At 43.2% G+C, this 20,253-nt stretch overlaps 2 protein-coding genes across 2 annotated transcripts in view; one reads left to right on the forward strand and one right to left on the reverse strand.

The window, feature by feature from the left end:
- LOC144988956 (NACHT, LRR and PYD domains-containing protein 12-like) overlaps window positions 1–20,253 on the forward strand; it is a 254,086-nt gene that overhangs the window by 201,727 nt on the left and 32,106 nt on the right. The window lies entirely within an intron of this gene.
- Window positions 1–20,253, reverse strand: part of LOC144988990 (NLR family CARD domain-containing protein 3-like) — a 204,704-nt gene that overhangs the window by 38,092 nt on the left and 146,359 nt on the right. The gene's annotated exons all lie outside the window — the stretch shown is intronic.

The raw sequence follows: 20,253 nt of genomic DNA on the forward strand, positions 1-20,253 counted from the left end.
AGCCACAGTTTGAGGGGCGAGGAGTGAAAGAAGCCATCTTCGTAAAGAAAGATAAACCTTCTCTGAATAAGGATGATGGTCTCAGGTTTATTCTTCATCCATCAACAGCAGTGTTCTGAAACCCAAACAAACCGAACCAGTTTCACTTAGCTCATTGGCAGCTGAAAGAGATGACCAGGTTGGGGAGGGTAGCCACTAGCTCCCCAACCTCCAGCTGAGGACAAAGGACTCCCAACGACCTGAAACCATGCAGTCTAAGTTGGAAATACTATCCAGTTTCAGGCCTGACTCCTCGCCAGGCGAGGCACTATCTTATATATGCTCACTCCTCGCCCGTGAGCACATATAAACCAGCTCTTTTACCAGCTATTTCAGAATTGACAAAGCCTTTTAAATAAGAGGTGAAACTTCTGCAACTTTAAAAACCAAGTGCAGATGACAACCTAAAAACCTGATGGAATCAACCTGGATGAATGAAAGTCTTTTTAGACATAGACTAACTGCCTTTATATTTTCAAATCTACGTTTGTTGTGCTATTCTTACATTTCTGTTAAATTTTTCCTCTTTTTTTGTTCACCTTACTCACTGTTGTCTTACTATTATGGTATATTGACATTATTTATATACATGTACATACTATATTTGATGTATGTTTAATTCAGATAGTAGTATCTACTTAATTAACAGGTTTATTGGCTGAACGTCTCTGTCCTGTGTTTTATTATACACTTAATTAACAAAAATATTTGTATTTCCAAGATTATTCTATAATCAAACATTTCAAGAAAAAAGTATCTGTATCAATTTCAGCGATATTAGCGATGTTGTGTGTGTGTCTTCCTCGCCTTCTTAAGGAGATCCAGGACCTTTCTTCGGTGCCAGTTCGTTGTTACTCCCACGGAACCGTCTTCATCACAAGGGAACCACGGGTCGCCGTCCTCTGCTCTCGCTCCTCATCCTTCTCCTCGGACTCAGCCGAAGTCACGCTCTCTGGTTCATCCTGCCACAAACCTCCAGTCAGCCGCCACGCCGCATCAAGAATCTAGTTCTATACTCACCTCCTGTGAATTAAACCACCTTAACTTACCTCACGTCTCCAAGTGTTCTTCTGGGTTCCAGCGTTTGGGTCGGTCTGAATATTCCACGAGACCATGACAGAACGAACTGGCCAAATTCCCGACCCAGCTGACTCGGAAGGACTTCGCCACGACGTTACCCTCCAAGGTAATCTTCTGAGCCGCCAAGCGGACGCTCTCGCTCAAATGTCCGCGGCTCAGCAAGATCTTTTTCGCCGTCTCGATTGTATTACCCATACACTCACGGAACTAACAGGACAGGCATCTACTGTCTCAGTCACAACTCAAGCTCCCGCTTCCGGCAACAGTTTCACTTCCGCCTCCGCCGTCACTCCCGAAAACTTCCGCCTTCAACCGGAACCATTCAGCGGTGACGTCACGGCCTGCGGAGGGTTTCTCCTACAATGCCAGCTCATATTCCAGCAGGCGCCCAGACACTACCAAACGGATCAAAGCAGAATTGCTTTAATTGTGAATTCTCTCAGAAACAAAGCACTCCAGTGGGCCCAAGCTTTTTTGGCTGCTCATCCAATCTCTCATCTTCCCTTCGACCGGTTCATAGAAGAGTTCCGTCTAGTATTTGACCAGCCTCGTAAGCAGGAGGAAGCCACCCGACGGTTGCTCAATCTAAAACAAGGCAACCGTTCGGTAAGTGAACATCTTATTGACTTCCGTATATTAGCTGTAGAGGCTGGCTGGCCAGATCCTGCTCTAAAAGGGATTTTCTACCAATCCCTGAGTGAAAAAATTAAGGATCATTTATGTTCACAACCAGAGGCTAACAACTTTGAAGAGCTTGTCTCCGCAGCCCTCAGATCTGATATCCGGGTACGAGAACGTCACGCTGAACGGAGCATTAGACCTCCGGGCCTTTTTCAAAACCCTGTTTCATCCAACCATGTGGTCGCGCTACCTGCTCACGAACCATCAGCTACCGCACCAGACGAACCTATGCAAGTGGGTCATTCTAAACTCACTGCTGAAGAACGACAGAAACGGCGTGAAGAAGGGTTATGCTTTTATTGTGGTCATCCCGGTCATCTTGTTTCCCAGTGCAGACAACGTTTAAACTCCAGAACCCCCCCGTTAGATGACAGCTGGCTCCCAGATACATCGGCCCTTACGTGATTGATCGCATCATCAATCCCTCCTGTGTCCGCCTGCGCCTGCCTGCTGCTCTGAAAGTTCACCCCTCGTTCCACGTTTCCCAGATCAAACCTGTCAGCGATAGCCCTTTGTGCCCGCCGTCCTCTTCCCCTCCGCCCGCCCGGGTCATTGACGGTGCGCCTGCCTTTACGGTCAGTCGTGTGCTGGACGTCCGGCGCCGTGGTAGGGGCTTCCAGTTTCTCGTGGACTGGTTGGGGTACGGTCCGGAAGAGCGCTCTTGGATCTCCCGCTCTATGATTCTGGACCGTTCCCTGATCGACGACTTCTTCCGTGCCCACCCGGACCGTCGTCCTGGACCGCCTGGAGGCGGTCGTTGAGGGGGGGGTACTGACATGGTGCCTCGGTCAGCTACCTGCCTCCTCCCCCCTTCCTGCTCTGCCTTGGATGCGACCAGCTGGTTCCACTTACCTCATCATCTTCCCCGCCTTCTTAAGGAGATCCAGGACCTTTCTTCGGTGCCAGTTCGTTGTTACTCCCACGGAACCGTCTTCATCACAAGGGAACCACGGGTCGCCGTCCTCTGCTCTCGCTCCTCATCCTTCTCCTCGGACTCAGCCGAAGTCACGCTCTCTGGTTCATCCTGCCACAAACCTCCAGTCAGCCGCCACGCCGCATCAAGAATCTAGTTCTATACTCACCTCCTGTGAATTAAACCACCTTAACTTACCTCACGTCTCCAAGTGTTCTTCTGGGTTCCAGCGTTTGGGTCGGTCTGAATATTCCACGAGACCATGACAATAAATCTGTCAAATGTTTCAACAGCTAAACCTTTTGTTGCCATGGAAACATCTTTTTTCTGAAGAAAATATAAGCAACTGTTTTTCAAAGATGTTCAGTTTCTAGAAAACCAGAAAATCTTTGAATCCAAACCTTTCAGCTTCAGTGAAGAACTACAAATCAGCAAACAGCATCTTCAATATTCTGACCTCAGAGACTGCAGTCTGCAGTTTGGACTCTCCAGTCCAGAACACAGAACGTTCATGGATGAATCCTCCAGGCTGTTTTTGCTCAGGTCCAATCTTGTCAGGTGGGACGGGTTGGACTTCAGAGCTGAGGCCACAATTTCCCAGTCAGTCTCTGAGAGTTTACATTGTTTTGGAAGTCTGTAAAGAGAAACAAAGACACAAACAGGTGATCTTTTCATGAATTTAAAGTAAAAAAAAAGTTAAAGTCCCACACACCAAATTTCACACACCTAGGTGTGCGAAATTTGTTCTCTGCATTTGACCCATTCCCTTGGGAAGCGGTGAGCTGCAGACGATACGCGCTCGGGAGCCATTCGGTGGTTCAAACCCCCCAAGCCAACCCCTTAATGCTGAGTGTCAAGTGTTGAGGAATTGGGTCCCATTTTAAGAGTCTTTGGTATGACTCGGCCTTGGTTTAAACTCACGACCTTCCAGTCACAGGGCGGACACTCTAACCACAAAGCCACTGAGTTCAGGCTGTGACGAAGTTCCAGTTGGTCCTTTATCTCTTAATCAGAGCTGCATCTGCTTCATCAGCTAACACACCGGATTGCAATGTGGATTTACCTGGCTTCTCCACAGTGCATGCAGACAGAAACACTGCAACATTTGATAAGAGAAAAGGTGGTGGCCTCATATTGAATATAAACAACAGGTGGTGTAACCCTGGACACTTCTCAGTAAAACAACAATCTGCTCCAAAGACTGAGCTGCTAGCCTTTAGCATCCGGCCTTACTACTAACCCTGGGAGTTTACACAGGTCCTGGCCATCTGTGTTTACATCCCACAAGGAGCGCACGTGGAGACAGCGCTGGAGACTGTGGTCACTGATCCAGGTAATCAACAGTGGATGAGGTATGATTTCTGGAAAACCAGCAGGAGGCCGGCCCTCGAGGCCTGGATTTGGACACCCCTGGACTAGAGTGTGCTATTAGACCACTACCATGAGGACATCGAGCAGGCATCACAGTGTCTGACAAACTACAGTAGTAGTAGTGACCTTTTTATTTTGGACAAGTGAAAACAAGTGTAAAATAACAAAATAAGACAAAAATAAGACAAAAACAAGACAAAATTATATAAAACAAGAAAATTATATAAAACAAGAAAAGACAAAAATATATAAACACAAGTCCAAAAGGGAGTGAGAAGAAGAAAAATATTATAAACTCTCACTCCCTTTACCTTAAGTCCTTACTTTCCCAAATAAACACAGTACTCCCACCATCAAAGTCCAGTGCCCTCCCCAAGTGTATATTCGGTTACAGCTCCACATGTAATTCTCATTTCCAAAAAACATGCAAATGAATGCCAAAACATAATCTCAAAGTATGCAGATTTACAAATGCTGATGTTCTGTATTTTTTTGTATTTGTACATATTTATCCATGATCATATTTCTGTATTTATACTGAAATTATTTTATGTTTGGACATTGTTTCAAGCATTTACTGGTTCTGTTCCACAACTTCACTCCACAAATTGAAACACAGAATCTCTTTTTATTTGTACGTGCTTTATGTATGAGAAATTAATTTTTTCCCCTAAAATTGTATTTTTCCTCTCTTTTAATAAGCAACCTTTGGATATTCGTTGGTAATAAATTGTTTTCTGTCACGGTGCCTCGGTCAGCCCCGCCCCCTCTGCTCTGCTCCTGATTTCCACCAGCTGTGACCACTTCAACCTCATCACCCTGTCTGCACTTAAGGAGATCCAGCCCATTCATCGATGCCAGTTCGTTACCCCTAACGGTGACTACGCCTGGTCTGCCAGCTCATGTCCAGTAGTCTTTTGCCTTGCCTTGCTCTCATGTTCTGCCTCTTTGTCCCAGGATTCATCCAAGCGAAGGTCACCTGTGTGGAAGTCTGCTGTCACTCAACTGCTGCCTTGAACTAAGCTCGGAGCCGTGCAGCCGCAGTGTTCCCTCCAGCCTCGCCATGAGCCACGTCTGGATTCCACTCTGTCAAAGGATTTAATCTTATCAACCTTTCCTGTGATTAAAATCACTTACCAAGCTACTTACCTGCCTGATCATTCTGAGTTCCAGCGTCTGGGTCTGTCTCGCCTGAAAATCATGACAGTTTTCGGCCTTAAATATTATTTGAGCTGTACAATACTCTACTAGATCGTAAAATTTGAGTAATTTTGATTGTATGAATAATTTATTTGTGTGCTCAAGGTAATTGACTTTGTGTATAATTCGTATTGCTCTCTTTTGAAGTATTGAAAGTGAATGTAACATTGTTTTATATATTTTCACCAAAGCCATATCAATGCCATTAACATATTAGTAGAGAGTTTACCCTTCATTCCTCTCACTGTCTTTATTTCATTTTCAGTTACTGGGTTAAGAACCATTGAACTGGGATTTCTGTCAATTAATATTTTCCCTTTCTATCCAAATGTTCCTGGATCCGGGATTTGCTTTTCTAATTCAGGTCCCACATTTGCAAAAATATCATTAAATCTTTTAGCAATCTCTTCCCTTTGATCTGTTTCTTTATCCTCATTAATGAAGTACTTTGGATATGAGTCTTCCTTGTTACCCCTTCTTAGAATAGTATTAAGTATGCCCCATGTTGTTTTTAAAATTACTTTTGTTTTCCTCAAAGTTTTCTATAATATTCCTTCTTGCATATATGATCTGTGTTAACTTATTTTTGTATTTTTTATATTTAATTTCTGCCTCTTTTGTTCTCTTTTTTTATTTAATTTTTATAAAGAGTATTCTTTTTCTTGATGGAGGTTTCCGTTTTTTTTTTGTTTTTTTTATAACTTTATTTATTGAACATTTTCTGTATTAAACAGACATACAGAGTGTAAAATGAAATGTAAAAAAGGCAATGTGTAGAAATAAACACTCACATGTCAACCCGTCCCACCCACCCCCGTCAACAACCCCCAGAGGCCAAGTCAGACACAAAAAAAAAAAAAAGAAAAATAAAAAATAAAAAAGTAAATAAATAAAAAACACAAACCACTTGGGCTTTTTTTTTTTTTTTTTTTTTTTAAATAAGAAATACGTCCAGAAAAAAAAAAAAAAAAAAAAGGTAATTAAATACGTAGTAATAAGTGAGAAAACCAGGGTAACAGCAGTGGCTTTTTGTTGCACTGGTGCTCAGTCAGCCTCCAGATTGTGAGGAAATGTCAAGGAGTCCACATATTGTAGGAAAGGGCTCCAGGTCTCATGAAACACCCTGAGTGAGCCATGAAGTGAGTACCTAAGCCTCTCAAGTTTGAGATTGTAAAGCACCTCGCGGACCCAGCGGACATGCGAAGGGGGACGGGGGAGCTTCCAGTTCAGCAGGACCAGCCTGCGTGCTAATAGGGTGGTGAATGCAACGGCCCGCTTTAGTGCACTCGGCGTGTCTGAAGTTGGGGGGAGACCAAATATTGCCGACATGGGATTTGGTGTGACGGTGTATCTATAACCCCTCGTTAGTGTATCAAATACATCTGTCCAAAGAGCAGCGATCACTGGGCATGACCAAAACATATGGGCATGATTGGCAGGAGAGAGATGGCATCTGCTGCAGGCATCACTAATAGAAGGATAGATTTTGGCCAGTCTGGCATTGGTGTAATGGACCCTGTAAACAATCTTACATTGAATCAATCTATGGCGGGCGCAAATAGAGGACAAATGGACAAGAGACAATGCTGACCTCCATTGTTGTTCCGTAATGTTAAGGTTTAGACCGTCTTCCCACGCAGTTTTGACAGTATCGGACGGCTTTGAGGATGCTGTCCAAATTGACTTGTAAACGCTTGAAATGCATCCATTAACAAAAGGGTCTTTGGAGAGAAGAACATCCAGAAGAGTTTCTGGTGGGCGATTTGGAAAATGAGGAAACAGTTTTTTAACATAGTCCCTGATCTGGAAGAAACGGAAGAGATGCTGATTCGGGAGGGCATATTTCTTTGACAATTGTTCAAATGAGGAAAATACATTGTTAGTGTATAAGTCAGAGATTGATTTAATCCCATTCCTGTGCCATAGTTTGAATGACAGATCTGTTTTGGACGGATCGAATCTGCAGTTTTTGTAGACTGATGTGAGGACTGCAGAATTTATAAGGCCGAAATGTTTCCTGAATTGACTCCAGATTTTCAAAGAAGTGGACACCACTGGGCAGATATGGACACTGGGAAGGGGAAGCTGTGCACACAGTATTGAGCGCAGACAAAATTCTGAACATTTCCCTTCCAGCTGAGTCCAGCTTGAAATGGCCTCATTGTCGTCGTTCATCCAGAAAAGAAGTTTCTGGATGTTTGCTGCCCAATAATAAAATCTTAGGACTGGCAGGGCCAGTCCTCCCTCATCCTTCGGGGCTTGTAAGACTGATTTTCGGATACGAGCCGGCCTGCCCGACCATAAAAATGATGAAACGGTCCTGTCTAGCTTGTCAAAAAATGATTTGCCTAGGAAGATTGGAAGATGTTGGAATAGGTAAAGAAACCTGGGAAGGACGGCCATTTTGACCAGACTAACCCGACCTGCAAGCGAGATCGGCAGAGCTGACCAACGTAAAAAATCCCTCTCTGTCCTGTCAATCAGGGGGGTAAAGTTTGTATGGTAGAGCCCAGACAATAATGGGGTGACCTGGATGCCTAGATATCTGAACCCACCAGGTGACCACCGAAACGGAAAAGTAGAGGAAGGGATCATTCGGGCTAGGTCATTGATAGGTAAAAGTTCGCTCTTCTGATAATTAAGTTTGTAGCCAGATATATTGCTATACTCTTGTAGGATATTAAGGATGATGGGAACGGAGGTGATAGGGTCTGAAACGTAAAGCAAAAGATCATCCGCATATAGCGAGACCTTATGAACTGTGCCTAGACGCTTGATGCCAATAAAGGCTGCTTCTGAGCGTAACCAGATGGCCAATGGTTCAATAGCCAGAAGAAACAACAAAGGAGAAAGAGGACAGCCCTGTCTTGTGCCCCGATGTAAAGAAAAGGAAGGAGAAAACGTATTGTTAGTGCGAACTGAAGCTTTGGGGGAAGAGTAAAGCAGTTTAACCCAGTCGACAAACCCTCCCCCCAGTCCAAATCGGGATAGAATGTTAAATAGAAAGCTCCACTCGACCCGATCGAAGGCTTTTTCTGCGTCAAGAGAGAGAATGACCTCAGGCATTACAGAGCAAGGCGAAGAAATTATGTTAAAAAGGCGTCTAGTATTACACGACGATAATCTGCCCGGCATGAAACCTGTCTGGTCCAAATTTATGATGGTAGACAAAACGCATTGTAGACGGGAAGCCAGAATTTTAGACAGAATTTTAAAGTCAACATTGAGAAGGGAAATGGGTCTGTAACTGCTACAAAGTAGAGGGTCTTTGTCTTTCTTAAGGAGAAGAGATATTGTGGCTTCTGAGAGAGTGTTTGGAAGGCAGCCGGAGAGAAAGGCTTCATTATACATATCTTTTAAGAAGGGGCTAAGCACGGAGGAAAAGGTTTTGTAGTATTCAGTGGTAAAACCGTCAGGGCCAGGTGCCTTACCACTTTGGAGTGATTTGATGGCCTCAGAGACTTCTGCCGTAGTGATGGGTTTACCTAAAATTTCAGCATCCTCATCAGTGACACGAGGAAAAGTAATTTTATCAAGCGCAAGATCTGGAGAGTGTGGACACTCAGATGTATAAAGAGTCGAGTAGAACTTCGCAAATGTCTCGTTTACACTAACTGGGTCTGTGATCGTCACACCCGCTGGAGATAATATTGCTGGAATAAGCCTAGAAGATGCCTCAGCCCTTGCCTGGTATGAAAGAAGCTTCCCCGCCTTGTCACCCGATTCATAGAAACGTTGTCTGGATTTAAGCAGCAGCGTTCTGACCTCCGTGGTAGAGATAAGATCAAGCTCTGTCTGTAGTGCGAGTCGTTTCTTATACAAGTCTGGATCAAAACTAGCAGCTAATAATTGGTCTGTGTCCTTGATGTCGTTCAGAAGTAAATTTGTACGAGCAGACTCCACTTTCCTCTTATTAGAAATAAAAGAAATCAGTTGACCTCTAATGTACGCCTTTGAGGCCTCCCAGAGATTGCTTCTATTTGTTTCTGGCAGGTCATTAAATTCAAAAAATAGAGTTAGTTGTGATTGTATAAACTCTTTATAGGATTCCTCAGCTAGGAGGACGGCATTGAACCTCCACTGGTTCAACAGGCGAGGCCGGGAGAGTATGGCCAGATCAAGAGAAACCGGAGAATGGTCTGATATAGCTATACCGTGATAGTCGACAGAAACCAGATTAGACAGAAGTCGTACGTCTAAAAGAAAAAAGTCAATTCGAGAAAAGGTGCGATGAACATGAGAGAAGAATGAGAACGATTTTCCCCCCGGGAATTTATGCCTCCATGGGTCAGTAATACCAAACTGTTGAGAGAGAGTCGATAGCATTTTGGCTGCTCTAGTAGGGGGGGGGCAGAAGTGTTAGAAGATCGATCAAGCTGCGGATCCTGCACAAAATTAAAGTCACCACCCATAATTATATAGTGATTTTGGAGATCTGGAAAAGATGAAAAAAGTTTTTTAACAAAAGCACTGTCGTCCCAGTTAGGGCCGTAAACACAGATGAATAGAAAGGATGTTAGTTGAATCTTCCCAGAAACTATTACATATCTGCCATTCGGGTCTAGCACTGACTTTTCTGCAATAAAAGGAAGATCCTTACGGAAAATTATGGCTGCACCACGGGCCCTGCAATTAAATGTGGAGTGAAAGACTTCCCCCACCCAATGTTTTTTAAGTCGCACAACTTCCTTATTGGGCATGTGAGTTTCCTGGAGAAAATAAATATCTCCTTTAAGGCGATTTAAGTGGGTCATTACTCGCCCCAGTTTTGTAGCATTCCCCAGCCCCTTCACATTCCACGAAATAAGTCTGAATCTGTTATTTATGTTTATAGAAGACATACCTCAAACAAGATCTTTAATTAAAGTGATGGGCGTGGACATGGTAGGTTGGAAGAGCACGGCTGGTCTCTGTAAGGAAATCTGAGTGAAACGAAGAAAAAAAAAAGAAGAAAAAAATAATAATAATAATAATAAAATGAAATAATAAGCTTGGCCTGAACATCCCCATATATACATGAAAACAAGAAACAAGTGTCCATTTCACAACGGTGTCAACACCTAACCACGGGACTTCCCTCTTTCGTCCAAAGTCCTCCAAATCCCCAAGTTTAAAGGCACATTATAATTGCCCCAATAACAGAAGTCAAAATTACCCTTAGAAAAGTGTGAGTAAAATAATTATAGCTACTTCAAAAGAAAAAAGTAAATAAGCAATTAAAAATATTTATATATAAAATAAAATGAAAAATACAATAAAAAATAATAACTAGCTTAGGTCCTGAGGTGGCAGTCATTTAGACAGTAGCAACAGCCTTCTTGACAGGTCACGTATTGTTACTAGTTGGATTCAGGAAGAGACCGGTCACCATCATCTCGGCAGCGACGAGAGACAAAATCGGCAGCATCTTTCACCGAGGGAAGATGTTTCCTGGAGCCATCCTCCATCACGACAAACAGCTTAGCTGGGTACCTCAGAGCAGGCTTGTGGCCCAGCTGGTAAAGCTTCCTCATAACATCACGATACTGGCCGCGCTGCTCCAAAACCTCCGGGCAGTAATCCTCCACGATATGGATCGGAGAGCCTTTGTAGGAGAGATTGCCCCGAAGTCTGCGAGCCGTCCGCACCACCAGCTCACGAGTCTGAAAGCGGTGAAAGCATATCACGACGTGCCGCGGCTTACCGGCGGGCCCTGGCTTAGCAGCTAGTGAGCGGTGTGCACGGTCTAATTCCGGAGGAGATGAGAGAACGTCAGCACCAAGCACTTCAAAAAGCAGCTGCGAAAAAAAAAACTGTTGGTGTAGGCCCTTCAATATTTTCGGGTAATCCAAAGATCCGAATGTTGTTGCGGCGGCTCCGGCCTTCGAGATCAGTCAGCTTAGCCTTTAGCTTAGCGTTTTCAGCCGCAATGGCTGAAAGCGTGGTCTTCATCTCCATCACGTCGATGCTAGTAGAGTCTGCAGACTGCTCCAAGTGGGCAATGCGTTCTGTATGGTCATCAACTGCGGCCTGAACAGTGCTCAGTCTGGCCTCGTACCTTGCGTATGTGTCCTTTATTTCAGCAAGAAGCTCGGACTTAGTTTCCGCTAGCTTAGCAGTCAGGACAGCAGTGAATGCGCTAATACCGGCCGCTTCCTCCTTCTCCTGTTCATCTCTTCTGTTTTTTTTGGACATGATTACTTAGGTGATCCGTTGAATTAGTTGTTGTAGGGCAAATTTTTAACTAATTAGTTAGGTGGCTTAGTAGAAGTCAATAAAGGTGGGGAGCTCGGACACACACGTCTACTCCATTCGACAACACCGGAAGTCCTCCGGAGGTTTCCGTTTTAATTCTTCTGTATCCCATTGAGAAATGCCACCTGTGGTTGACATAATTACTGTTGTTTACTGTGAAGACTGGAAAATGGTCACTGATTTATTTAAAAACAAGTGTAAAACATTTGTAATATTTGTACATGGTATAAATAAATTCTTCAACTGCTTTAATCTTATGAGGATTTAAAATGTCAATGTTAAAATCCCCACATACAAAAATGTCTGACAAACTATATCCTTTGTTGTTTGGATATTGTGATGCCCGCAAGGGCTGTGCACTGTTAAGCAAATAACAAACCTTGAATCACCAGAGAGATGAAGGAGGTCCTGAACAGTCAAGTCAACTTTATTTATAAAACGCTTTTAAAACAGCAGAAGCTGACCAAAGTGCTTAACAGCAGGTTAAAAACAAAACAACAAACTAAACCGAACAGCATAAAATCAATAAATTAGATAAAAATAAATAAAAACCAATAAAAACAAAAGAGAGTCTACAAAGAAAAGAATCTAGAAAAGAAAAAGCTGTGCAAGCTGAGTTGAGGTGCTGTCTGACAAGCTCTAGAGAAAACTACAAAGCAAAGATAGAGGGGAAATTGAGAACAAACAATATGAAAGAAGTATGGGATGGAATGAATGAATCACAGGGTGTTAAAAGGGCTGCATTGGAAGGAAATAGTGTGCCAATTATCTAAACAATCATTTCAATAGGTCTAATTCCTCCTCAAACTGCCCACCCACCTCATCTTGTTCCCCTTTATTTCTTTTCTCATTCTATAAATGAACCTGCACTGTTGGTATCAGCTCTCCCTCATAACAACTCTCTTACTGAACATTTACATCTCCACCAAGCCAAATTCCTCTCTCCCTCCAACTTCCCTCACCGACTCCCTTCTTGCAATAAAATCCCAGTTTACTGCTAATTTCCTAAAACTAAGCAATGATAAAACAGAACTTCTCCTGATCAGCACCAAATCCGTTATAAACAGCATCCAGAACTTCTCCATTCCCTTTGAAACCTCCTCCATTTCCCCCTCCCTTCAGGTTAAGAGTCTGGGTTTCATCTTCAACAGCACCCTCTCCTTCACTTCTCACATCAATAGCATCACCCAGTCTGCCTATTTCCACCTTCGCACCATCCGTCGTCTTCGCCCTTCCCTCAGTCCGCATTCCACAGCCGTCCTGGTGCACAGTCTTGTCACTTCCCGCCTGGATTATTGCAACTCCCTTCTTTTTGGTTTACCAAAAAAAAAACTGCAGTATGTTCACAACTCAGCTGCCAGAATTATCTGTCAAATACTTTCCATCCAACACATCACACTTGTTCTGCAGCTCCATGGCTACCGATCACACACCAAATTACATAAAAAATACTTCTCCTGACTTTCCACAACCTTGCCCCCTCATATGTATCAGATTTTGTTCACGTCCCCACACTCACCTGTACCCTCAGATTATCCTCCTCCCTTCATCTGGATGTCCCCACTGCTTGTTTTGTCGCTATGGGAGGCAGAGCTTTCAGCTGCTCTGCCCCCCAGCTTTGGAACTCTCTACCTCCTGACCTCAGAAACATTGGCTCTCTCTAACAATTCACCAAGAACCTAAAAACTCACCTTTTCCAACTTGAATAAAGTGCTCTCCTGTATGGTGTGGTGTGCTGGTGCAGCACAAGCAGGAAAAACCTGACCTGATTAAACAAGATCATTGGGGGGGGAGGGTAGCTCTGTTGTGGGACTGAAGCTGGCCACAGTGGAGGAGGTGGCCGAACAAAGGACATTGTCCAATGTGACACACCCTCTGCATGAGGCCTTGAGAAAGAAGAAGAGCAGTTTCAGTAGCAGACTTTTGTCCCAACGCTGCACCGCAGAAAGACTTAGAAAGTCTTTTGTCCCACAAGATATCAGGCAGTTGGTCACTTGAAATTTCCTTCAGAATCTATCTATCTATCTATCTATCTATCTATCTATCTATCTATCTATCTATCTATCTATCTATCTATCTATCTATCTATCTATCTATCTATCTATCTATCTGTCTGTCTGTCTGTCTGTCTGTCTGTCTGTCTGTCTGTCTGTCTGTCTGTCTGTCTGTCTGTCTGTCTGTCTGTCTGTCTGTCTGTCTGTCTGTCTGTCTGTCTGTCTGTCTGTCTGTCTGTCTATCTATCTATCTATCTATCTATCTATCTATCTATCTATCTATCTATCTATCTATCTATCTATCTATCCATCTTGTAGCGGCTGCGGGCTTATGAACCGCTAGAGAGGCTGTGACAGGTCCTGTTTGCGACGCGCTACATATAAATAAAACTATGACCAAAAATCCACTTTGTTTGTGTGTCGTGATTTATTCCACTTCATTGCCACAGATGACACATATGATACGATCAATCAAAGGAGAGTTCATTATCAAGTATAAAGGCGGTCAACAAAAAATACTGGGCCCTGTGCACCCTCTCTGTATCAAACGAACAAACCCAAACTAACACAGGTGACAGGTGCGCCTAAATGAGATCTTAACTAGTCACGTGACCAAAAAAGGGAATTTCAGTCAGACAACTCTTGCAGTAAGAAATATTTATTTGACATTTTCCACATTCTTTAAGTTGGCATTCACATATTTTCGTTTGGCATAAGGCTCCATTCAATTCCATGAGAAATTTCCATAACACTTTCGGGTAACAAACCCCCCCCCCTTTACGGAGCCCACAGGTGGAAGCCGGGGAGGAGGGTGGGGTGAAGAATGAGCGCTGAAGGTAAGAAAGAGAATGAACGACTGCGCACCTGGGCTTAAATAGGACGCTGAGCAGGTGAGTTAATTGACTGAACCGCCCTAGGGTATTTACCTGTAAAAACACTGCAGCGAGTATCTGCCCGAAATACGATAAATCGTCATTTCAGTCAGACAACTCTTGCAGTAAGAAATATTTATTTGACATTTTCCACATTCTTTAAGTTGGCATTCACATATTTTCGTTTGGCATAAGGCTCCGTTCAATTCCATGAGAAATTTCCATAACACTTTCGGGTAACAAAACCCCCAACACTTAATTATCCAGAAGAAGAAAAATGTGAATGTATAATCAGTATGTAAAAAAAATGGGGTGTGTTTTCGGCAGCATTCCATTTTCATTTCATTTCCGCCCCCGTTCGAGTACAGCGCCACAAAGGGAACATGCTATCTAGTGGATCTGCTATGTGTGACCCGGCACCATTGACCGTTTGGGCCGCCCCCGTTCGAGTACAGCGCCACGAAGGGGACATGCTATCTAGTGGATCTACTATGTGTGACCCGGCACCATTGACCGTTGGGCCGCTCCCATTCGAGTACAGCGCCACGAAGGGAGCATACTAGTAGTGGATCTGCAATGTGTGACCCGGCACCATTGACCGTTGGGTTGCTCCCGTTCGTGGAAACCACTAAGGGAACATACTATCTGAAAGAGAGGGGGAAAGAAATAAAAGGGGAGCCAACATAAGCATTACTCATACCTGATCTTAGAACGTAAGCTCACGTCCACAAACGCTGTGCGGAACTATAATTTAAACCGCCCAAAACAACCCGTATGAGACACTAACTTAACATCCAATCCAAAGCTTCCGATGGCGTATTATGACATGCTTAACAGCCATTATTCAAACTTCTATTAAACTAAGAACAAGCTTGATGGCCATAAACTTCTTCCATTTTGGCAACTATATATACACGCGCTTAAGTAACATCCATTATTTCGAAGCTCCCAACGACAGTACCACGAACAAGCTTAATAGCCATAATTTTCTCCATTTGGCATACCAATTATAAGGGCTCAAGGAACATCCATTTAATTGAGGTTCCATCCATATATTAAGAACGAGTTCAACGCCCATAATTACTATGCTTCATTGGCATACTATAAACAAATGAACTTAAGAATCAGATTCGAGCTCGCGCATACTATGATACAACTTAGAACATCCTAAATTTTGAGGCTTCCACCTGGCTATAATTTTCTTTTAACATCTATAATCGAATAATTTACATTCATTCTGCGGTTGACATTGATTAATTAATTCAGTCAGAAGTGTCATTGGAACGCAGAGGAGGTCCACCGCTCCGTCACTTTCAGTGCAGCAATAGGTACGTCGAGCAGTCATCGTTGCAGCACCAGATCAAGGAATGCATGGGTGACATCATTTCCTGGAAACGGAGAAGCTGATCGGGGCGTAGGGGTTCGCAGGCTCAGGATGCGATGCATAGATAAAAACAAAGCAGTATTAGTCTTGACAAGAATATATAAATAACCCAGAAACTGGTCAGTTTCAAAATGGTTGAGATAAATTAAATAACAGTGCTTTTAAAGAACAAATCATAGAAGTGAAATTTAGTAGATAGTTAAGGTAAAGACCCATTGTGGATTTATCGCACCCTAGAAACCACCATAATTACAAATTCCGACAGTGAAATGATGGTGAAATATATAACCTGCACGAAATCTTAACACCAATTTTTTATATAATCAAATGATAAGAAAAGTAAACTTTGACAGTTTCAGAGGGACGCACCTTCAGGAGGCCATCGAGGAGTAGGTGATGGGAAGAGTAGCCAAGGAGATTTGTAGATGAGGAAGGTCAACATCCCACGTAGCAAAGGATTACAGCTCAGCTGGATTTTATATTAGTGGTTCTCAAATTGGTGTACAACAAGTACAGACTACTAAAATTTTAATTAGCCAAGGGCGTCTGAATACTGCAAAAGAGAACTTGAGAGCCATGAGGGATCATAGGTTTTGATAGTATTTTTGCTAGACTGAACCTTAGGCATTTAGAGGCGGAGTAAAACAAGACTCTAAATGGGGAAGCATCTAGCAGAGTGTCATCTGCTTAAGCAAGGCAGACAGAAGACTGACTTGTGGACACAAGATTTAACACTTGAACTAAGCTTGAGAGCGCATGTGATATATTTCCTACGTTCAGGGTAGAAGTTGCTCAAGGTGTTATTTAAACATTAACCAAGTCAACCGATGACACAATACTATCATTCAATATTGAAACAGCCTTAATATAATCTCCAAGGATTAAATAACCGGACGACCCCTTAAAATCATTAGAGCTGTGGATTCTGGCGGCCGGACAAACACAAACCACTCTTCTTAAATCCTTTTCCCCCAAAACAGTAGGCGCAGACTCAGAAGAACAAGTGGTGGGAGCCTGAAGACAATTCAGTCATCATAACAAAACCACTCCAAGCATAGAGAGGGAAAGATCAAACGCAAAACACAAAAATCCAGAACAGGAACACGGGGCCCAGGATCGAACTACCCAGAACAAGAACGCAAGATGAACGGATGACCATAGGACCAAAGCCACAGCAAATGTCAGGTGGCCCAATCATTGACAAATCATGTTCAACCAAAATTTGAATAAACGACATGCTGCACAAAAGCTAGAGATGACATAATGGGGATAGGCAAGCATCAATGAACCACCCAAATCCATAGAAGAAAAATAAATCCGGATGGGTGGAGAACCATACATTATAGACAACGTGGAAACCCAGATTTGAAAATAAAGTTGTTTTTTTTTTCAGATGCAGAAGGTGCGGGGGCAACGAACGAGGATCACTGATTGAATAAAATGAGCCATAGACGCTGCATAAGAGAGACCAATCATAGGGAAAATGTCCACAGAGCAGAGACGGGTCCAAGAGACACTGATTCACATTCTGACTAACCAGCAGCTAAAACAACGAAGAAAATAAACAGAAGAACCGCCATAATAATAAAGCCAGCAACGAATTAAAAACAGTCAAGATTCACACTCAGCTCCCAAAGAACAAAACAGCAACAGAAAAAATGCTAAAATCCACAAAATTCAGCCAGCATGAGAAACCTGTCCAAACGAGGACCGCCAGCCTTCACAACCACAGAAGAGACCCCACAACCCCTGAAACAATAACCGGACGACGCCGAACTACGCAGCAGAAAAGGAATCAGAAGTGCATCATGAAGGACCATGAGTCAAAACGACAATTCCCAGGGTCCTCAGGGGCGTGACGTCACCGAAGTAAACAGGAAGCAAGAACGCAGCCTTAGAAAACTACACGGGAAAGGATCGCATGCCGCTCACCGTAGATAATTTGGCTGACCACGGCAGACGAGAAGACCCAGACTGATCCTGATCGGGGGCCACGGCAACCCGAACACCGCAGAAAGCACACCCCCTGCAGATGCACGCGACCGCGGCGAAACGAACGCGCTGTGCGCCGTCAGCCGCCCGCTGATCGCCGCAAAGGAGAGCAGACGCGGCGAAACGAAAACCCCACATCAGAAAAAAGGGGATCATCCATCCGAAGGACGGGGGGAACACAGCAAGACGCCGAAAGAGAAGGAGACCCGCGGGCTTGGAGACCGGCAAAGAATGAGTGCTGAAGGTAAGAAAGAGAATGAACGACTGCGCACCTGGGCTTAAATAGGATGCTGAGCAGGTGAGTTAAATGACTGAACCGCCCTAGGGTATTTACCTGTAAAAACACTGCAGCGAGTATCTGCCCGAAATACGATAAATCGTCATTATATACAAACATGATAATGGCGCCTATCTATCTATCTATCTATCTATCTATCTATCTATCTATCTATCTATCTATCTATCTATCTATCTATCTATCTATCTATCTATCTATCTATCTATCTATCTATCTATCCATCCATCCATCCATCCATCCATCCATCCATCCATCCATCCATCCATCCATCCATCCATCCATCCATCCATCCATCCATCCATCCATCCATCCATCCATCCATCCATCCATCCATCCATCCATCCATCTATCTATCTATCTATCTATCTATCTATCTATCTATCTATCTATCTATCTATCTATCTATCTATCTATCTATCTATCTATCTATCTATCCTTATCCTGAAACAGTCCTCCTCATCAGTCTCTCTCACACCTTCATCTCATGAAGCTCCATGGAGCTTCATGCTGCCCTCAGTCTGTCAGTGATCTGAGGTCTGTACCCCAAAGTTCACAGTAGAACATCTGGATCACAGAGACTGACAGCTGTCACTCTGACGATGATGATGATGATGATGGTTGAATGCTGACAGTTTTTACAGTTTTTCTCAGTCACTTTAGTACAATTCTCAGATCAGAATGAAATTCCCAAAACTATTTGTTCAATCTTCACATCATGATGTCACTTGTGCACATCATATAAGCAGTTTCTCACTTCTTTGAACAAGTTGCATTGCTTTGGTTCATCCATGCAAATGATTATGTACAATTCTCTGCTCTTTGCTACATTATCAATTGTTTATGTCATGTTGATCAAAATGTATTATATAGTTCACTGTGCAATAGTCTTACTCCTTAAAACTCCTAGTCATTAGTTCATCGTATAACTCATTAACTGCAAAATGGTTGACCAAGTTGTCAAAATGTGACAAACATATTTCGCTGCGTTGCAAGAGAGGATATTCGCTGTGAAGTGGATGAGAATTTGTGGCCTATCATACAGGAACGACAAGAGGTGTAGGAAAACCACACCAATTCCTACTGCACTGCCTGGACTGTTGTACTATCTTTTTTTCCCTTTGTGTTACTGTTTGCAGTGGGTTTTTTCTATGTTGGTATGACATGGTCTGTCAACAAATTACAATATGACCAATAAAACTGTAAATGTGAATCTTGTCCAGTCTCTTGCAATCAAACAAAAAAGGTGTAACTTACATTTTACAATAATTGTCATCAAAACTTTAGCCATAGTTTCCATCAGAACCTCCCTCTAAAGTACACAGTTATATTGACAACATGACTAAGTCATTTGACTGTCTTGTTCGTAGACAATGACACAAGGACTTGACATTCTGATGGCGCTGACATGTTCAATGACATAAAGACTTAGTTTTGAGAGATGAACTAAAGATTTTGAGCAAGTTACAGGCTTTTGCAAGAAATCCATAGTGTTTTGCTGTTTGTACAAATTGTTTTGAGAAATGCACACACGTATTTGCAAACTTCAATTCTGATCTGTGAATTGTACTAAAGCGACTGAGAAAAACTGTAAATGTGGGTTCTGATCCAGTTTTCTGAAATTTTTCTGTCTTCATTTCCAAAATGATATTTTCATATTTCAGCTCTGAAGCTGTAAACAACAACAGTTCATCTTCCGGTTCTGTTGCAGAACTTTGATCCAGTTTCCTCCTCAGGTCCACGTCTCCCATCATGAACAGAACCACAGCAGCACCAACCTTCAGGCAGAACTTTCCAGAAGGTCTTCTTGGTATAAAGAGGCTAAAGTGACTGTTTCTGTTCTCAAAGAGCTTTTCTAAATCTGTACTTGATGCTTTCCTGAAGCTGTTTACGTTGTCAAGGAAACAACACATCCTGGGGGCGGGGTCTGTTAGCAGCTGACTGACATGAAAGTGTTTCTTCACTTATCTGCTCCTCTGAACTCTCTGTGGAATGATGACTCAGCATTGTTGTTCTTTTACAATCAAACTCTGCTCCTCTCCGTGTCTCTGCAGCTGCATGCGGTGGAAGTATCATGGTCTGCCTCTGGTGGTGACCTTCAGAAACAGCCACAGGTTCAGTCTTTGTGTTCTTCAACTCCAGTCCTCAGGTCCACCATCTTGAAGGCGTTGTCTGCTTCTCTGCATAAACACACCTGC

The sequence above is a fragment of the Oryzias latipes genome, chromosome 2 (assembly GCF_053564925.1).
Source record: "Oryzias latipes strain Hd-rR chromosome 2, Olatipes_Hd-rR_3.1".
NCBI lineage: Eukaryota > Metazoa > Chordata > Actinopteri > Beloniformes > Adrianichthyidae > Oryzias > Oryzias latipes.